General features: G+C 55.4%; 1 protein-coding gene across 14 annotated transcripts in view; it reads right to left on the reverse strand.

Moving 5' to 3' along the window:
* The window catches only part of TNS1 (tensin 1), a 216,275-nt gene that overhangs the window by 113,585 nt on the left and 86,203 nt on the right, over positions 1-16,487 (reverse strand). The window lies entirely within an intron of this gene.

Genomic DNA, 16,487 nt, shown 5'->3' on the forward strand with positions numbered 1-16,487 from the left:
CCCTGGCCACCCTCTCAGGAGCCTGGAATGTGCCAGGGAGAGCCAGGGCCCCCTGCCACTCAGGCCCATGCCCTGTGGCCCCAGACTCCTACTGTTGGCAGTGACCACTCCCCCTGCCCCCTGGGGACCCCAGCTAGGAACCCTCCCTCTGCAGATGAGGTGGCCTCTGGAGTGTCTGCGGGGACTCTCAGTACCAACCCTGCCAACCGTTCACCTCCCCAGGGCTGACAGCACAAGATTCCAGAATTCAGGCCCAGGAAGTCGGCCTCAGGTAAGCCTCCTCCCCCTGGGTCTACCTCCACAACCCATCTGCACACAGGGGTGCTGGTGGACCCGAGGCTCAGCCTTTCCTCTTTGAAAAATATGCCAACTATAAAAGCAGCAGCAGCAGCAGCAAATAACTTCCATCACACTTGTTACATGCCAGGCCCTGTGCTTTGTACTTGGAGTAAATTAACTCACTTCATTCTCACAACAACCCTGAGTGTCCTGTTCTGTGGATAAGAAGGCAGAGGCACAGAGGTTAATCAACTGTCCAGCAGAGGAGGCAGGATGCAAACCCAGCAGTCTGGCTCCAGACAGAGGCGTGCTCCTGCCCTCTCTGCTGTGCTGATTCTCCCATGAACACCAATTTCCACAGAGCACAAAAAGCCCGCAGGATGTGCTGATATGTCTGTTACTGTCCTAAGTCCTTTTCTTGGATTCATTTGATCCTAATAAAAAAAATATATGGGCTATACTGTTATAAAACCCATTTCACAGATGAAGAAACCAAGTCACAAAAAGGGTAATGACTTGCCCAAGGCCAATGCAGCAGAACGGCTTATCTCCGGAGTCTGCGAGGTAGAGAGCCAGGGATGCAGGCGGGATGTGAGTGTTACCAGGCTCAATCAGGGTCAATGCCTGACATTCATCAGCCCTCCACCCACAAGTATTTTCTGAACTTCAAAGGTCCTTGGGCACAATGCCAACAACAGGGCACAGCCTTGGAGACTACCAGGACATGAGGGTCTAAAGCACCCGACAGCAGCCAGCCCAAGCCGAGAGCTCCCTGTACAACCTGGTTCCTGCCGTCTTCCCCTACCATCATTCTGTGCTCATCCCCCCTTGTCAGGGACCCAAAGCCACCCACAAGGTGGCTCCTCTCAGTCCCTGGGATTGAGCTCTGCTCTTCCTCAGGGCCTCCGCATATGCTGTTCCCTCTGCCCAGGATGTTCTTGGCCCAGTTGTCTGCATAGCTAGCCCTCTCATCCTTCTGACTTTGGCTTCAATGCCATCTCCCAGAAGTCAAACAGCTAAAAGTAATAGTGTTGGCAGAAGCAGAAGTGGTAGTTGCTAAAATTTTCTGCACACTCACTGGGTGCCAGGCACTGTTCTAAGCCCTGGTCTATATTATCCCTTCACTCCTTATGACCCCCTTGAGGTAGTTTACTAGCATCCTCATCTTACAGGATCTCAGGCAGACCCCTCAACAATCCTGTGAGATCCGAGACGGCACACCTACCAAGTGACAGTGCAGGACCACCACCAGGCTAGCCTGCCTTCAGTATCTGCCTCTTCCAGCATGCCCCCACTGCCTCCACAGCTGGATGAGGCTGCACCGTGGTCGAGGTGCCAGGGCTGTGAGAGCGCAGAGAGAGCTCAGGGATCCCAGGCAGACTCCTCGGAGGAGGGACACCCCAGCCAGGCTTTCACTGTTCTATTGTGTGTCTCACCCACTTCCCCTGGAAGCCCCACAGGGGCAGGAAGCACACGCACCATTTTCATCGAGAAGCTCTGGTGCTTTGCTCAGAGCCTGGAGCTCACGAGGTACTTGGATAAGGTTTTTGAAGATGGAGATGGGGAAAGGGCATTTCAGGTGGAAATAACCACAGGAACAAGGCATAGAGGTGCAAATGCTTCATATGTTAAAAGAAGCCCCATTGGCTGGGACACGGGATGGGGGGCAGGAGGGAAGAAACAGTACTGAAGGGCAGATCAAAGGAGGTGATAGAAGCGGACTGGCTACAAACTCTCTTTCCAGGCTGGACCTTGGGCCACTCTCAATGTCCAGCAGAGGAGTTAAGACTTTCAGCCCTGGGGAGCCACTGAAGGTGCCTGAGTAGGAGAGGGACCAGGGGGAGGTGAAGGATGGGGAGCTTAAGGCAAGCAGGAGATGTGCAGTAACACCAATAATAATGGGGGGAAGGAGAAAGGGGTTGGAGAGGAGCCTGGAAGCCTAGAGACAAGGGGTCATCAGGCACCCTAAAACCTAGAGACACTCATCCCCACCTCGTCTGGACAGATGCCCCTCCAGCCTCTACTCTTTCCCCACCAGAGCATGACAGGGCACCACTCCCCCACTCTGGGGGCAGGCGGCCCCCCACTTCCCTTCCTGCCCTTCACAAAGCCGGGATCCTGCCCACAGCTCTGCCTGCTGCTCACCCGCCGGGTCCCGCCCGAGGAACCTGTGGCCAGAACGCAGCCATCCTCTGAGGCCTGGTCACTGAAGTGACACCAGAGGGGTCAAGAATAATGCAGATGGATGCTAGAGGGATCCAGCAGGCATGCCCATGACCGAGGACGTGGCCAGATGACCCCTCATCTGTGGACAGCCCAGAACCTCAGAGTTCACCTCACAAGTCCACTGGGCTTTACCAAGAAGGCCCCAGGAGGCCCAGCCAGCCAGGCAAGGGCAGGCTAGAGGCCCGGCCAAGTGGACCAGGGCTTGGCTTCGAAGCCAGGTCGGGGTGAGTGTGCGCCCCTTCAGGACCTGAGGGCACTCCCAGTCAGGCAGCCATGAAAGGGCTGTGGGAGATGTGGGTGGGGGTGTGTAGACAGAGCAAGCAGAATAACTGTGGCGAAAGAGGCAGAGCCCCAAGCACGGCCAGAAGGCACCGGCCTCCCAGACTGAGCTTCCAGCCCTGGGCAGGGGGGTCCCAGGGAAGAGGGGGCCACTGCCCTGACTCCATTTCCTTCCCAGGCCTGTGCCCCTCCTCCGGGCCTCCTATCCTCACCAGAGCTCGCTCCCGGCCTGCTTGGCTGTTTCCTTCCCTTATATAGAGTTCTGCTCGGGGCCGGGAAAGGAAGTACATCAAGTTCCTGGAGGCAAGAAGGGGCCTGTTCCCAGGGACACCTCGAGATGAGGGGCGGGGGCCATGCCCCAGCTCAGAGTCCCCTCAGCAGCTGGGGAGCCAGTTGGGGGGCAGGGATGGGGCCCGGCTCTTTTCCCAAACTCAGCACAGTCTGTGACTCAGAACCCAGGCAGACAAGACCCAAGGGAGTCCCAGAGGGCCGGCTCGGGGCACTGCTCCCAGAACCCCAGCCCCGACCCTTCCCCCAAATCCTCCTGGGCCAGGATCCACTTGGACCATTGACCCTATCAGTCTGCCCCTCAAGCTCCAGCTGCCCCCTTCCCTGTACCGTAGTCATCCCTCTTGTCTCAGGAGCCTCTTCTCAAGCCTCACCCACTGGCCACCCCAGCCCCTGCCAGCCTCCAGGTCCTGTAACACACTTAAGATGAGGCTCTCCAGCCAGGGGAGTTGCTAGCCACACACACACACACACACACACACACACACACACACACACACACACACACACGGCAGCCCTGACCTGCACAGCCCAACCCCCACAAGGGGAGGGCCTCGTGCGCCCGACCCTCTGGAGCCCTCTGGAATGTGGTGTTTCAGACCAGCCCTCCCTAGAAGGTCCCCGAAGCAGCAGAGCGGGTGGGGTGGGCCTAGCAGAGCACACTGAGAGAGAGGGGGCCCCACCCTCTGAAGCCGGCCCCCTTCGGAGCCTGTCTGGAGGATGGCATAAGGTAGCATCTGGATCGCTGGACACCTAGCCGGTGGCAGAATATTTTTTCTGAAGATCTTGCCTCCACTGGAACCCCAGCTCAGGGACCACACTTGCCCACACCCAAAGTCAGTGTGGTTGCACACCAAGCCAGACTTCTCACAAGCAAACTCTAGCAAGCAGGAGAATCGGAAGTTGAGTTCAGCAAACAGGTACTGAGCGCCTCCTGGGAGCACAAGAGGTCAAGCCAGGGGTCCAGCAGGGGCCAGCAATGACAAGGTTGGAGCATGCAGGGCTGCAGGGAAGTACCAGCAGGGGCGAGAAGGCACAACTGGGCCTAGGGCTTGACACTGGTCAGCATCCTGGGCTCACAGCCCTGCCCCTATTCTGCCCCCTCCAGGGCTCCCCCACTGGTCACTGACAATTGCCCCACTCCCCCACCCCTAGCCACCCAAGGTGGTTAAGCCAGAAACCTGAGGGTCGGCCTGGACTCCTCCTCCTGCCCCAACCAAGCCTAGCCAAGTCCTCCACCCAAATATCTCTCCAAGCCCCTTCATCACCACCCGCAGTCCCGTTAGTCATGGAGATTCTTGCAATAGCCTCCTAACACAGGCCTCTTTGCCCTCAGCCCTGGCCCTCTAATCCACTCTCCACTCAGCAGCCAGGGAACTATTTCTAAAATGCGCATCCAGTCATGCCACTCCTCTGCCTAGATCCTTCTGAGGCTCCCAGCTCCATGGGATAAAGTCCAGGTGCCCTAATATGGTCCTCACAGCCCTTGAGACCTGGCCATGTCTCTCTTTCTGGTCCCATTTCTCACCTCTCCACTTCCAAGCCCTTGCTCCAGCCAGGAAAAACCACTTTCAAGTTTGGTTTTCCCCATGTACACTCTGAGGTAGGGGTTATCAACCCATTCTACAGATGGGGAAATGAAGCTCTGGCAGGTCACATGCTTAACCTGAGGTCACACAAGCAGTAAGTAATGGAACCAGGGTTTTACTTTGGGGGCACCCAAAGCCTTGGCTCTGCCCAGGACCACACCACCTTGCCCAGCCGGGGGCCACAGGCAGAGTTTCACAGAGGGCACAGCCCTGAGGTGGGTGGGCCCAGGAGATGTCAGGGGGCAGAGGTAGATAGAGAAGACCAAGGTGAAAAGAGGCTCTGAGCTGGGGCCAGGAAGAGAGGAGAGAGGTTACCGAGGTTACACAGGGATGTGAGAAGGTTGAGGAGCTGGACACCACTGAAGGACCCAGCCTGGAGGACCCAGAGGACACGGGACCTCTACTACAGGAGGACCCAGAGAACATGGGACCTCTATTACAGAAGTGGAGGCGTTGAACAGGGAGTCTAAAAAGCAGACTTCAAGGTGACCTTCTCCTGAGATCTAAAGAGCAGGGAAAACCCCAGCCCTTCTTCCCCACCTGGAGAAGGGCCATTTATTCTGAAGCAGGGGATTGGGTGACATGGCTCCAGCACTGAAAACAGAGCTTCTAGGAAGTTCCTAGAAGAATCTGGTCAAGGAAAGGGCTGTGGTCTGTGGTCAAGGTTCTAGTGGATCTGGGGACGGGGGGGAGATGATGGGTATGGAAGCAAAACCATGCATTCATTCAACAACAGTGATCAAGGGCCCCTCAGTGCCTTGTTCCCAGCTAGAGAGCCAGAGAGGAGTAAGAATGGCCCAGCCCAGGAGGGGAACTTGTGGCCCAGTGGAGGAGACAGGCATGTAAACAGAGAATTACAAAAGAGTCCAGTAACTGCTTTAATGGTGGTATGAAGAGGGTTATTATTTCACTGGGACTCAAGTCCATCTGTTTTTCCAGAAATTACACCCAGTGGGAGACTGCCCACCCCACCCCCTCACTCCCCATGAGAGTTTCTGTCCCTCGATGAGAACTTGAAGGGACAAAAGTCTCTGACCCTAAGCTGTGCTGAAACAGTGAGGCAGGAAGGATGCATGGGAAAAAAATTTAAGAGCATAGGGGAAACCCAAGAAGCCTCAGAAACTGCCGAGGAGCATGCCAGGGGCCGGCAGAGGAGGCTGGGGCAGGGGGCTGGAGGAGAGGGTGGGATGAGCCAGGCCCCAGAGAATTCCAGGGCTGGGGGCCACCATCAAATCCACAGAGACATCAGGGTTTCCCCCTCGCCTTCTGAAACTTGGCCACAGTCAGCCCTGCAGGTCTCTCTCCCTTCCACATCGGCAAAGAGCCTTGCAAACCATAAGTGTGTATAGCCTTGCTTCCTAATCTTAAGGATGCCATTTGACTGTCTGGGGCACCATCAACAGCTTTTGAGGAGGAAATGTTACCCCAAAGGCACACTTCAATTGTAAGATGCATTCCAGTTTCAGAAACATTAAAATGTTTTTTTTTAAAAAAAAAAAAGGACAACAAATTGTACCAGGCATACTACGTGCATTTGATGTGTTTCAACTCATGTAGCCCTCGCTTGAACCCAAAGGTAGGTTCTGTTCCTATGCCCACTTTACAGGAAAAACTGAGGAACAAGAACAGAATAAGAAGAGGTAGGTGACTCCTAAGGTCCCATCTACCTTAAGTTTCAGAGCTCGGAACAGTATAACACGACGCAAAAGATTCCCATCAGAACAATTTACCTTTTTTCCTTTGGAGCTTTCGACTCTCACATGACCTTAAGCTTCAATTATCTGAAAATTCACTCATGTAGAAAACTCCTGGGCCACAGATGGCAGCGACAAGAGGAGTTAGTGTGTGATCGTTCCGCACAATTAGCTCATGTCAAGGGCTGGTGTTCTGGAACCCCATCTGCTCTGATGGACTGTACCAGGAACCCCGGAAGCAGGAGGTCTGGAGAGCAGGACAGCCCAGCTCCTTGTAGCTCCTTTAAATGCATCTGTGGCCGAGTCGCAGGAAGCCCCCTCTCACTCCCAATTAGCCAGCAGCAGAGACTTGAAGCCAGGCCAGCACTGAAGGCCAGCGGAGGCCTGGCTGTCACCGGCATTGTTTGGCTCCATCTGACGCATATCCACCCCCCTGCAATGTTTCCTTGTTCCCTGGGAGGCCCTCCAAGATGCACGCATCTGAAACCAGGTCTGGAGGGAAGAGGGGGTGGAGGGAGGAGCAGCGGAAGACCTGGCTCTATCTGGCTGGGAAAACACAGGCAGAATTTAAACGGACAGGAGAGAGAGCTCACATCAGATAGGCGCCTGGTGACCCAGAGACACTGCACACACACAGCTCAGATGCCCCGAGGCACACACAGAGCCCACACACGCCACAGGACCACTGCCAGGTCCAGATGCAAAGTCACTCCCTGGTGCTCCCTCCCGCCCCACCCCAAGCAGAGCCGCACAGACAGGAACACAGCAGCTCCATCAACACACCCATTGGCAGGGGCAGTCTGTATGGCCCTAAGCTCAGCTTATTTCAGGAAGCCAGAGGGGGAAGTGACCCATGTGGGCAGACAAGGGGAGGGGAGAGCATGAACCAGCCGTGTGGAGACGGGGGTGCAAGATGCCCACAGAAGCCTGCCCACACTCTGCAGCCAGGCAAGTGACAAATTCCCCTTGGACTCGCCCATTCCACTGAGCCCTGCCCATCCTTCTGTAGGAGTAAGATGATGGGAAAAGCTCACCAATGGAAGCTGGGCAGAAGATGGCAGAAACAGGAGGGCATGTGCACGAACGATGGGGCAGATCTATTTGGAGGATAAGCATCCTGAAAATTATGGGATGAAGGCATAGAAGCAGGAATTTTAGGTGTGGACGTGGTGAGGAGGAGCAAAACAAGAGTTTAGGGCTCGCGGACAACTATTTCATTTGAATATTTACAATGTACTGTGTACTTCAGACGCAGTATCCCATTTAATCCTTCCAACAATACACACAACAAGCAATACTCCATTTTACCATATGAAGCCACTGAAACTCAGCAAGAAAAGTGAGTTTCCCAAGACCTCTCAGCATGAGCAGTTGAGCTGGGACTCAAGCCTAGGACAGCCAGAATACAAAATCTATACTCCTTCAGGAAATCCAAGTCACCTGGATGCTTAGAAGACAGACAGGGCAGCTATGGGGCCAAGGGGATTGGAGGTATAGATGGTGGGAGGGACTAAAGTGAGAGGCACAGAGGCAAAGGGGACAGGGGACGTGGGCGTGCAACCGGCCCCTGCTCCTAAGGACGGCAGGGGCAGTGGAGCTCAGGCTGCCGTGACTCAGTGGCTGGGCCTCCGGATAGCATTTCCGGAGCCCCAGATGGCTCTGTACAGTCTAAAGACCACCTGCCCAGCAGAGACATGAGCCATTACTCACAGCTGTTACTTACCCTTCTCTGCACCCCAACCTCTCAGCACATCACTTACTCCCACTCTGTCCCCTGAGAGCGGCCAACGGGGAGCTGGCAGATCTGCCCAGTTCCCTCCCTCACTTCACCAGCTCAAATCCTGCCCTAGCATCCCCACCTGAATCACTGAGACAGAGACCCAGAGACTCTGGCCCACTTGCCCCCGACAGCTGTTGCCCTCCACTCTGTTCCAAGAAATGGAGCTGGAAGAGCAGTCACTGGGCAAAGACTCTTCCAATCCCAGGGTGGAGGGGACCTCCCCAGCATCTCAGCGGGCATCACACTAGGCACATACAGACCCTCCAGAGACCCCACCTTCGTGGCGGACAGCTCTTCCAACAGCCCCAAGAGCAGGAGCCTCTCTGTTCAGAACCATCTCTGGACTTGGCAGAATTTCAGCACCGATTAGAAAGTGAGAACTCTCCCAACTCCAACCTCTCATCTCACAAACGAGAAAACTGACGCTCAGAGTGAGGAAGTGATTTGCACAAGGTCACACAGTACTAAAGGGGGACTAGAAACAGGCCACCTGACCCCCTGCCATCAGTCCCTCCACCACACTGCATAGCCCCTTCCCCCTGCCCGGAATCAGGGCAGGGCTCTGATGTCTACCAAGTCTTCCCTCACTCCCTCCTGTTGCAAAGCAGCTGCCCATCCCACAGTACTGGCGATGGGAGATCTGAAGGTGAGATGGAGCGGGAAGAAAGGAGTTGCAGCCAGACAGTGGTTAGTGTAGAGTAATCACTTTCTAACAGTAAAGGGGCATCAGGAACAGTCTGCCGAAAGCAAGGAGATGAACCACAGGCCTTCCAGAGGCCCAGGAGCTAAAAGGCCAGGCCCTCTGGCAGGAGATGATGGAAGGAATTCCTGGGGTCCCAGCTGGGGACTAGGGAGAGTCCTGGCCACGTCTCTGCTCACCTCTCCTCCCCCGCCCCTCGCTCCGGTTTGCCCCTGCTCTCCCAGGGCTCCAGCCTGGAATCCAGGCCTGGCTGCTGCCTCCGCTCCCACGCTTAGCTCGCTCAGCTGGCCACAGCAAAGGCAGCGCCATGTGTGGTGTCAGAGGCAGTTCATAAGGCGCCAAGGATTCTTCAAAGCCTCCAGAGGAGACTCCTCTATCTCTTATGCTCCCCCACCTCCCTCTGGGAAGCTGCACTCATCCCTGCCAAGAAGCCCCTGCCCCGCTCTCTCCCTCCGCACCAACAATAGTAATACCAATACAGTAATAATAACCAAGGCTCATGCAGCATGTCCAGAGGACACGGTTCTTTCCATTTCCCACGTCTTACAGATGAGTAAACTGAAGCACTGAAAGGTTAGGTAAGCTGTCTGCGGTCACACAGTCTGTAAGAGGTGGGATCAGGATTCCAATCCAGACAGTGTGGCTGCAGAGTCTTTGATCCTGACCACCACACCACACCGCCCTCGTGAAAAGACCCCACTTGGGGAAGTTAAAGCTCCTGAAATCCCCGCTCCCTCATCCACACGGTCACTAAGCACCAGCAGTGGGCCAGGCACCTGGCCTCTGAGACACTCAACACTCCTCTTGGCTCCGGATGGGCAGCCCCTATCCGGACACTCACCAGGTCACTTACAGTCAGGATGGGCACCTGCTGCTTCCGAGTAGACAGGTCCCTCCACCTTGCCTGGGGACACTCTAGTTCATTAATTCACTCAACAAACAGTGAGCACCTACTGGGTACCAGGCAGGTGGTGACGGATGCCCCCCAAAGGAGCCTCTTAACACCTTAGAAATTGGAGCTGCCCACAGTCTACCCTCACTCCCGCCTGCTGCAGTCTGTCCAGCCCTTCGTGTGTGTGAAGCCTTGCCAAAAAGGGCTCTCTTCCAGCCTGAAAGATCTCCCAGGAAGGAGATCTCAGTGCTTCCCCAGCCTCCTGATCAAGAGAAGAGGACAGCCTGTGGGAAGCAAGCCCAGGGGCATGGAGTGACTCTGGAGTTTCCCAGTCCAAGGCTGAGCAACTGGAACACAGGACTCCAGGGGCCTGGGTTTGTCACCGGGTCTCCCTGGCCTAACACAGCCTTCACAGCTGTCCAAATCACCTTCCTCAATAACACCCTCCTTCTGTTTCTCCTATGTTAAAGCCTTCTGCTGCTTCCCTCTTTAACCTCTCTCAGAAAATCTCCCACAGCCAGACCCCAAGCAACATCTCCAGGCTCCCCCAAAGCCAGCCTTTCCCACCCAAACCACTTACTGTGGGCTGAGCCTGTGCCAGGCACAGAGCTGAGCACTTCACAAGTACGATCTCATTTCATCTCCCACCATAACTCTGTGAGGGTAAGTATTAGCCCCATTATACAGATGCAGACACTGAGGCTCCACCCAAGGTCACATAGCTAGTAAGCAGCAGGGCTGGGAGGGTCACCCAAGCCTGTCCAACTCTGACACAGGGCTGGAGCCCTTGTTTTATCCATTGTTACTTTCACAGCTCTGTGCTTTCCCCTGTGCATGAAGAAGTCTTTGTCCCTTTTCCTCCCTATAGAACTCCTTCTCAACCTTCAAAACCCATCTCAAATGGCACCTCTTCTCTGAAGCTTTCTCCACTTGCCAGCTCATCTACACTGTTTCCTGCTCGATGACCCCTCTGCATTTTGCAGAAACCCTCGGTCTACTTCCCATTGTTTCTTACTAGACTACATCTCTCTGGCCTTTCCAGCCCCAGACTTACCCCTGGCACCTTGCCTGGCAGAGGGTCAATGCCCAAAAAGGCTTTTAAGTGTGCCCAGCTGCATTCAGCTGCTGCCACAAGGCTACAGCAGGTGCACGGGCACTGCCCCAGCCCAAGGAGCCAACCCCAATCCCAAGCGGGCAACTAGTGTCCCCCAGTCACAGTTAACACCCCAGTCCGTGTAACTAGATGGGAGCTTCTCTGGTGCTTCCCCTGTTCCTGGCCTGGCGGTCCCTCTCTGCTCAACCAGCTTGGCTGTTTCTGGGAGTCTCAGCCGGTGATTAGGGCCCTAATCAGCAGGACTTCCTGCCAGCAATTGCCAGAGGTGGGGGCGGGGCAGGGAGGGAAGCAAGGTCAATCCAAGGTGAAGTTCGCAGTCTGGGACCAGGGGAGGCTCCGGCAGGGAGATGGACTTGCAGACTCTCCTAGCCTAGCCCCTCTCGAGCCCTCTGTCTTACAGGTGAGGACACCAGGCTCAGCAAAGGAAGGGACTCGTCCAGAGTCCAGGCATGGAGAAAGAGCCTTGCTCTCTCCCACTGCCCTTGGCCACTGGGACCCCAAGGCAGAAACGCTCCCTTACACCTCCCTGGAAGCCCTCTGCCTGCCCTCCATTCTCACCCCAGCACCAAGCCCAGTGCTGAGCCCACAGAGTGCTCCCCTTAAAGGGTGGTCGGAGACCAGTTGCCTACTGTCAAGGTCAAGGGTCAAAGGTGAGCCCCTCCTCTAGATGAGCAATGGCCTAGAAATGAGGCAGAGGTGAGCAGGGGCTGAGGAGGGGAAGCAAGATAGGGCTGGGCTGAGCTCAGGAACCCTCCCCAGCTGTCAACATCATCAGCCCAAGCCCATTCTTTCTCCAAAAAAAGTGCTTAATGCCTTTTACAGCTGCAACTGGGCGGGCCAGGGGTCCGGAAATGGAGCTCACACCCCCGACCCCGAGCAACCTCAGCCTCCCTGGGTGGGAACCAGGGCTAGGTGGAGCGTGTAGCTTGGCAGGCCCCGAAGGCTGACCGCTGCTAATGAGGAACGTCAGGGGCACCGGGAAGCAAAGGACCCCAGGGAGGCCTGGGATGGAGAGGGCATGTGGCCAGGAGCCTGCCCCTACCAGGGAGTCAAAGCTCCCAGCTACACGGCACACAGGAAGGGCTGCGTGTGGTTCCCCCCACTTCCTACCAAGGGACTGAGCTAGAGTTGCAGCAAGAGGGACACAGGTTAGATTTCAGAAAGACACAGAGGGTGTAAGACACAGCAACTTGAAGCATATTAAGGGAATCACACTTCAACATACAGGTGCTACCCCTATGGATGGTCAAGAGTAGCCTGCCTGGAGGCCAGGCCATGTCCTTGCCAGGCCTGAGAGTCTCCGATTCGGTGACTCTTATCGGGGAATGGGAAGGAATCCAAGAAGGAGAGCCTGGGCTGGTTTACAATAAGCATCTTGTTTACAGTGCTAGCAGCTTTCTCAGAGCCCTCCATAAACATAACTGCATCTTCCCGGGCAGAGAAGACCGTGAGATGTCCCCTCATCACCCCACCTTCCCTCAGTCAGAGAGACACAGAGTTAGGGGGAAAGGAGGTCTCTTCTCTGGCTCTGATGGTAGGACCCCTTGAGCGAAAACGATGCCACCATGTCCTCTATCTGCTCTCTGGTCCCATAACCCTCCCATCTTAGGGGTAGAACAACCACGACAGGAGATGAAAGGGTCAGCCCAGAGTGGGGCTCTGGGAAGAACACCACCGCCACCACCAGTAATAATAATTACTCACATTTACTGAGCACTTACTATGTGCTCAGCACTGTTCAAAGTGTTTTAAATAAACTAACTCACTTGATCCTCACAACCACACCATGAGGCAGAAACTGTTATTAAAACTGCCTAGGGCATTACGCTAAGTGAAATAAGTCAGACAGAGAAAGACAAATACCGTATGATGTTACTTACACGTGGAGATTAAAAAATACAACAAACTAGTGAATATAACAGAAAAGAAACAGACTCACAAATACAGAGAACAAACTAGTGGTTACAAGAGGGCAGAGTGGGGCGGGCAACACACGGGGTGGGTAGGAGGTAAAAGCTACTGGGTGTGAGATCAGCTGCAAAGATGTATTCATATAGGGAATATAGCCAATATTTTGTCATAACTGTAAATGGAGAGTAACCTTTAAAATTTGTATAAGAAGTAAAATTAAAAATAAAATTGAAAATAAAAAAACTAAAATTCTCACCCCTCTGCCCCTCATTAGGTAGTCAATTTGTGCTCAGCAGCACTCTGCTGGGCACAGTAAGGATCACCAGGGAGGCAAAGGACACAGGGCTGACCTCAAGGAGCTTCTAATCTGGCTAGAAGACAAGTCAGCACACAGAGTCAGCACACATTCTCTGCTGGAAAAGGCTTAGGAAGTTTCCTGGGAGAACTGACCTAGGACTAGGCCCCTCCCCCCATAATAGCAGAAGGATGGCATTCCACTCAGGCCCTCCTGTAACCCCTGGTGGCCCAGCAGCTCCCTAGGACCCCGCCCTTCTCAGCCAGTCCCTCTCTGCCTCCTGGAACACCCAGGCCTGAGCTACAGGCATCCAGCCCTAAAAAGGCAGGGATTACAGGGCCCAGGCTAACCCTGGAGGAGGCAGCGCCAGGGACTGGCTCAGGCCCACCTACCACCCCCACCCCACCCAAGCTCCAACTCCTAAGAGACCAATCACCCTCCCTGAGGGAAATCAAAGTGTAGACAAGCAGGAAGATGGTCAAGGTCACCAACCTGGGCAGGAGCAGACCAGGGATCCAGCTGCACCTCCTGCACCACCCCCGCCACCCAGAGATGGGAAATGTTTCAGGCGATTTGAGAAAAGGAAGGAGAGGAGGGCGGCGTGTGACTGTGCATAATGGAGGGGACACCAGGGAGGGAGGCAACACGGCCCTGCAAGGCTGGCAGCCCTGCCACCCCCACTATCCTCGTTCCAGCTCACTGGTGCCCACACCTCTGCACACCTAATAGCTTTGAAAACTAAGAGCCAGGGCCAGGGGAGGGGGGTTGCCAGGGACAGAAGTGTCCCAAACCCACTCTCTTCCTCCCGCAGCAGCACACCTGTTTCTGATTTGCTTTTTTCAGAGTCGAGTAACTGAGAGGGCTTTCCTCTTCCCCTCTTCAATATGCATCCCTCAACTGGACCTTAGTTTTCCTTTCTGGGGTATCAGAGACTTGCGGCCCCAGAATTAAGCCAAGAAGTCAGAAGCAGCCTCTGCCGGCTCCAGCTCTGACCCTGACTTCTCCAGGCTCAAGGGCACACTCAGCATTTCACCTTCCTGCCCCTCACCCTCAAACTGGGTCCCAGTCAGATCAGAGGAAGGAGTGTCTTGATTAAGCAGCCTCATCTGGTCCCAAGGTATTGAAGTTAGATATCAGAAAGAACTTCATCCTTAGTCAAAGCCAGGACCCTACTCCTTCACTCTCTCCACTGAGGAGAAAAAGGATCACGGGGCACCCAGAGAGGAGGGGCGGTAGGGAGAAGCAGGTGTAGGTCCAGAGCCCAGCCCAGAAGCCGACCCTGACACTCACTCCATCAGAGGACGCCCAAGCCTCCCAGAGTTCGGTGTTTAGAAACTTTTCACCCCACCCCCACCCTGCCTCTCCTCCCTGCTCTCAAGGCCCACCTCCACCTGGAAAACAGGTCTGGAGAGGCTGGCAGGGGGGAGCAGGTGGCCTGCTCCTCCTACACTCCAGAGAGGCCCTTGAGAACAACGCCCTTTGCTTGAACCCCCAGCTGTTAGTTACACAAACCACTTTGAGCTGCCCTGACAACCTTGTATTATTTTACAAATTCAGAAACTGAGGCTCAGAGAAGAGCAGCCTTGGTTGTTTTTGCATCTCTGATCTTGGCTCCGCTGCCTACCATCCCCAGGCAGGCTGGGGCAGCCCCTTTTGGGGGGCCAAACTGGGCAGGGGCTCGAGCTGTCCACCCTCACAGCACACCACTGCCCCCAGTTAGCACCTCAGCGGTGTGGGGTTAGGGCATCGACTCTGCAGGGGACAGGGGTAAAGGTCTGCCATGCGTCTCCTGCTCCATTCCACACCAGGCCACGAGCCCACAGGTCTGCTCCAGCCCTTGTGGTGTTGGTTAACCAGCAGGGCAAGGAGCAGAGAGGGACAGGAGGAATTGGAAGAAACTCAGAATCCTTGCAGGAAGCAGCTGAGGCAACCTGGTGGGCCATTGAGCAATGGGTGTGAAGGGAGAGTAGCGGGCTCCTTGTTCCCTGAACGTGGCAGGGATGAGGAGGACCCTGAGTGTCTGCGCCCACGCCCCAGGCCAGAGGCCACTGACTTCCTGCTCCCTGATGCGGGTGTCAGAGAATTCCCCAACTCCAAGAATCCCAGGACCTCAGCATCCCAGGAGACCTTCAAGGTCATCCCTTCTAACCACATCCCAGCTCAGGAATCCTTCCATGCTATTGTCCAGACTCTGTCTGAATTCCCCCCCGGAAGGGAAGCTCACTACCTTACAAGGCAGCCCCTTCTCCCGCTGACCCACCAGGCTTATTTATGAGGGAGGCCTCCTTCACACCTTCCTTCACCAAACAAAAATCCATCCTGCCCCTTTGCTTCCAACTCTTCAGTAGAACCAGGACACTAAGAGGTCCCAAACTCCAAGGCTTCAGCCACAGTCCACCAGCAATGAGAAGATGATCACCAAACTGTAACCTTGCCTCTGAACTCATCTGCACCCCACCCCAGCCCCCCTCCACCTGGCCACCAGCTCCCTGTGTTTACAATTCTGGACACCGAAACTCCCATGGGAGGTTCTGGGGCTTTGAGGGGAAGGGACGTATGAAATACTGGATGAGGGATCAGAAGGAGAGCCAGAAGGGTTCAAGGCCAGGTATTTGGAAGCAGAGGTTCCCAGATTGCCTCCTCCGCCACCCAAGAAGTCTCAGCTCTGGATCAAAGTCCTGGCTCTTAGTCCTATTAGACTGGCTGAGACCCTCTAGGCCCTGGCCCACTACCTCCACTCCCTGCCCTCTGCGGGCAGCAGAGTCAAGGTCAACCCCAAGCTGGGATCCCAGCACTGATCCCACTTAGAACTCTCCCATCCAGCTCCCCGTCCAGAGCCAGGTCCAGGTCCGCCCTCCCACACCCCTAGGACAGAGGGTCAGGGAAGAGGATGTCTTAGCTGCAGCAAGCCTTGTGGCCCTAGGGGAGAGAGAGAGGCTGGGGGAGACTGGAGTAGCCACCAGCTGGCAGGGGTGGGAGCAACTTATGACCAAGTCTAAGTCACAGTGGTCCCCACCCCACCCCACCCAGGCAGCTTCAGGAAGAGGCCCAGCAGAGACTCGAGGAAAAAGGCTATTTCCCCTCTCTCCCTCCTGACCCCTCTGGCTTGGCTTTGCCATGTGGAAGGGGCACTGGGGCTCCCAGAAGAGAAGCCCCTGTCCCCAAAGACTCTGGAACCCTCATTTCCAGTTTTCCCTCTTAGCCTCACCCCACTCCACAACCACCTGTCCTGGCCTCCTGAAACCAGTTCTTCCCCTAGCCAGCACCTACCCTGTCCCCTAACCCCATCCCACTCCCCTGTAAGGAATCAGACTTGGGAGCACAGCAGCCTTCTCCTGATCACCACTCGGTCACCACCGTCCCAGTTTCCTCTACTAGGATAGTGGCCAGCCTAAAAACATCTGGCCAGGCAGTCCTGGCCCTGGTCCTGAACTGAGGGT

This window comes from Vicugna pacos, chromosome 5, assembly GCF_048564905.1.
Source record: "Vicugna pacos chromosome 5, VicPac4, whole genome shotgun sequence".
NCBI classification, from domain to species: domain Eukaryota; kingdom Metazoa; phylum Chordata; class Mammalia; order Artiodactyla; family Camelidae; genus Vicugna; species Vicugna pacos.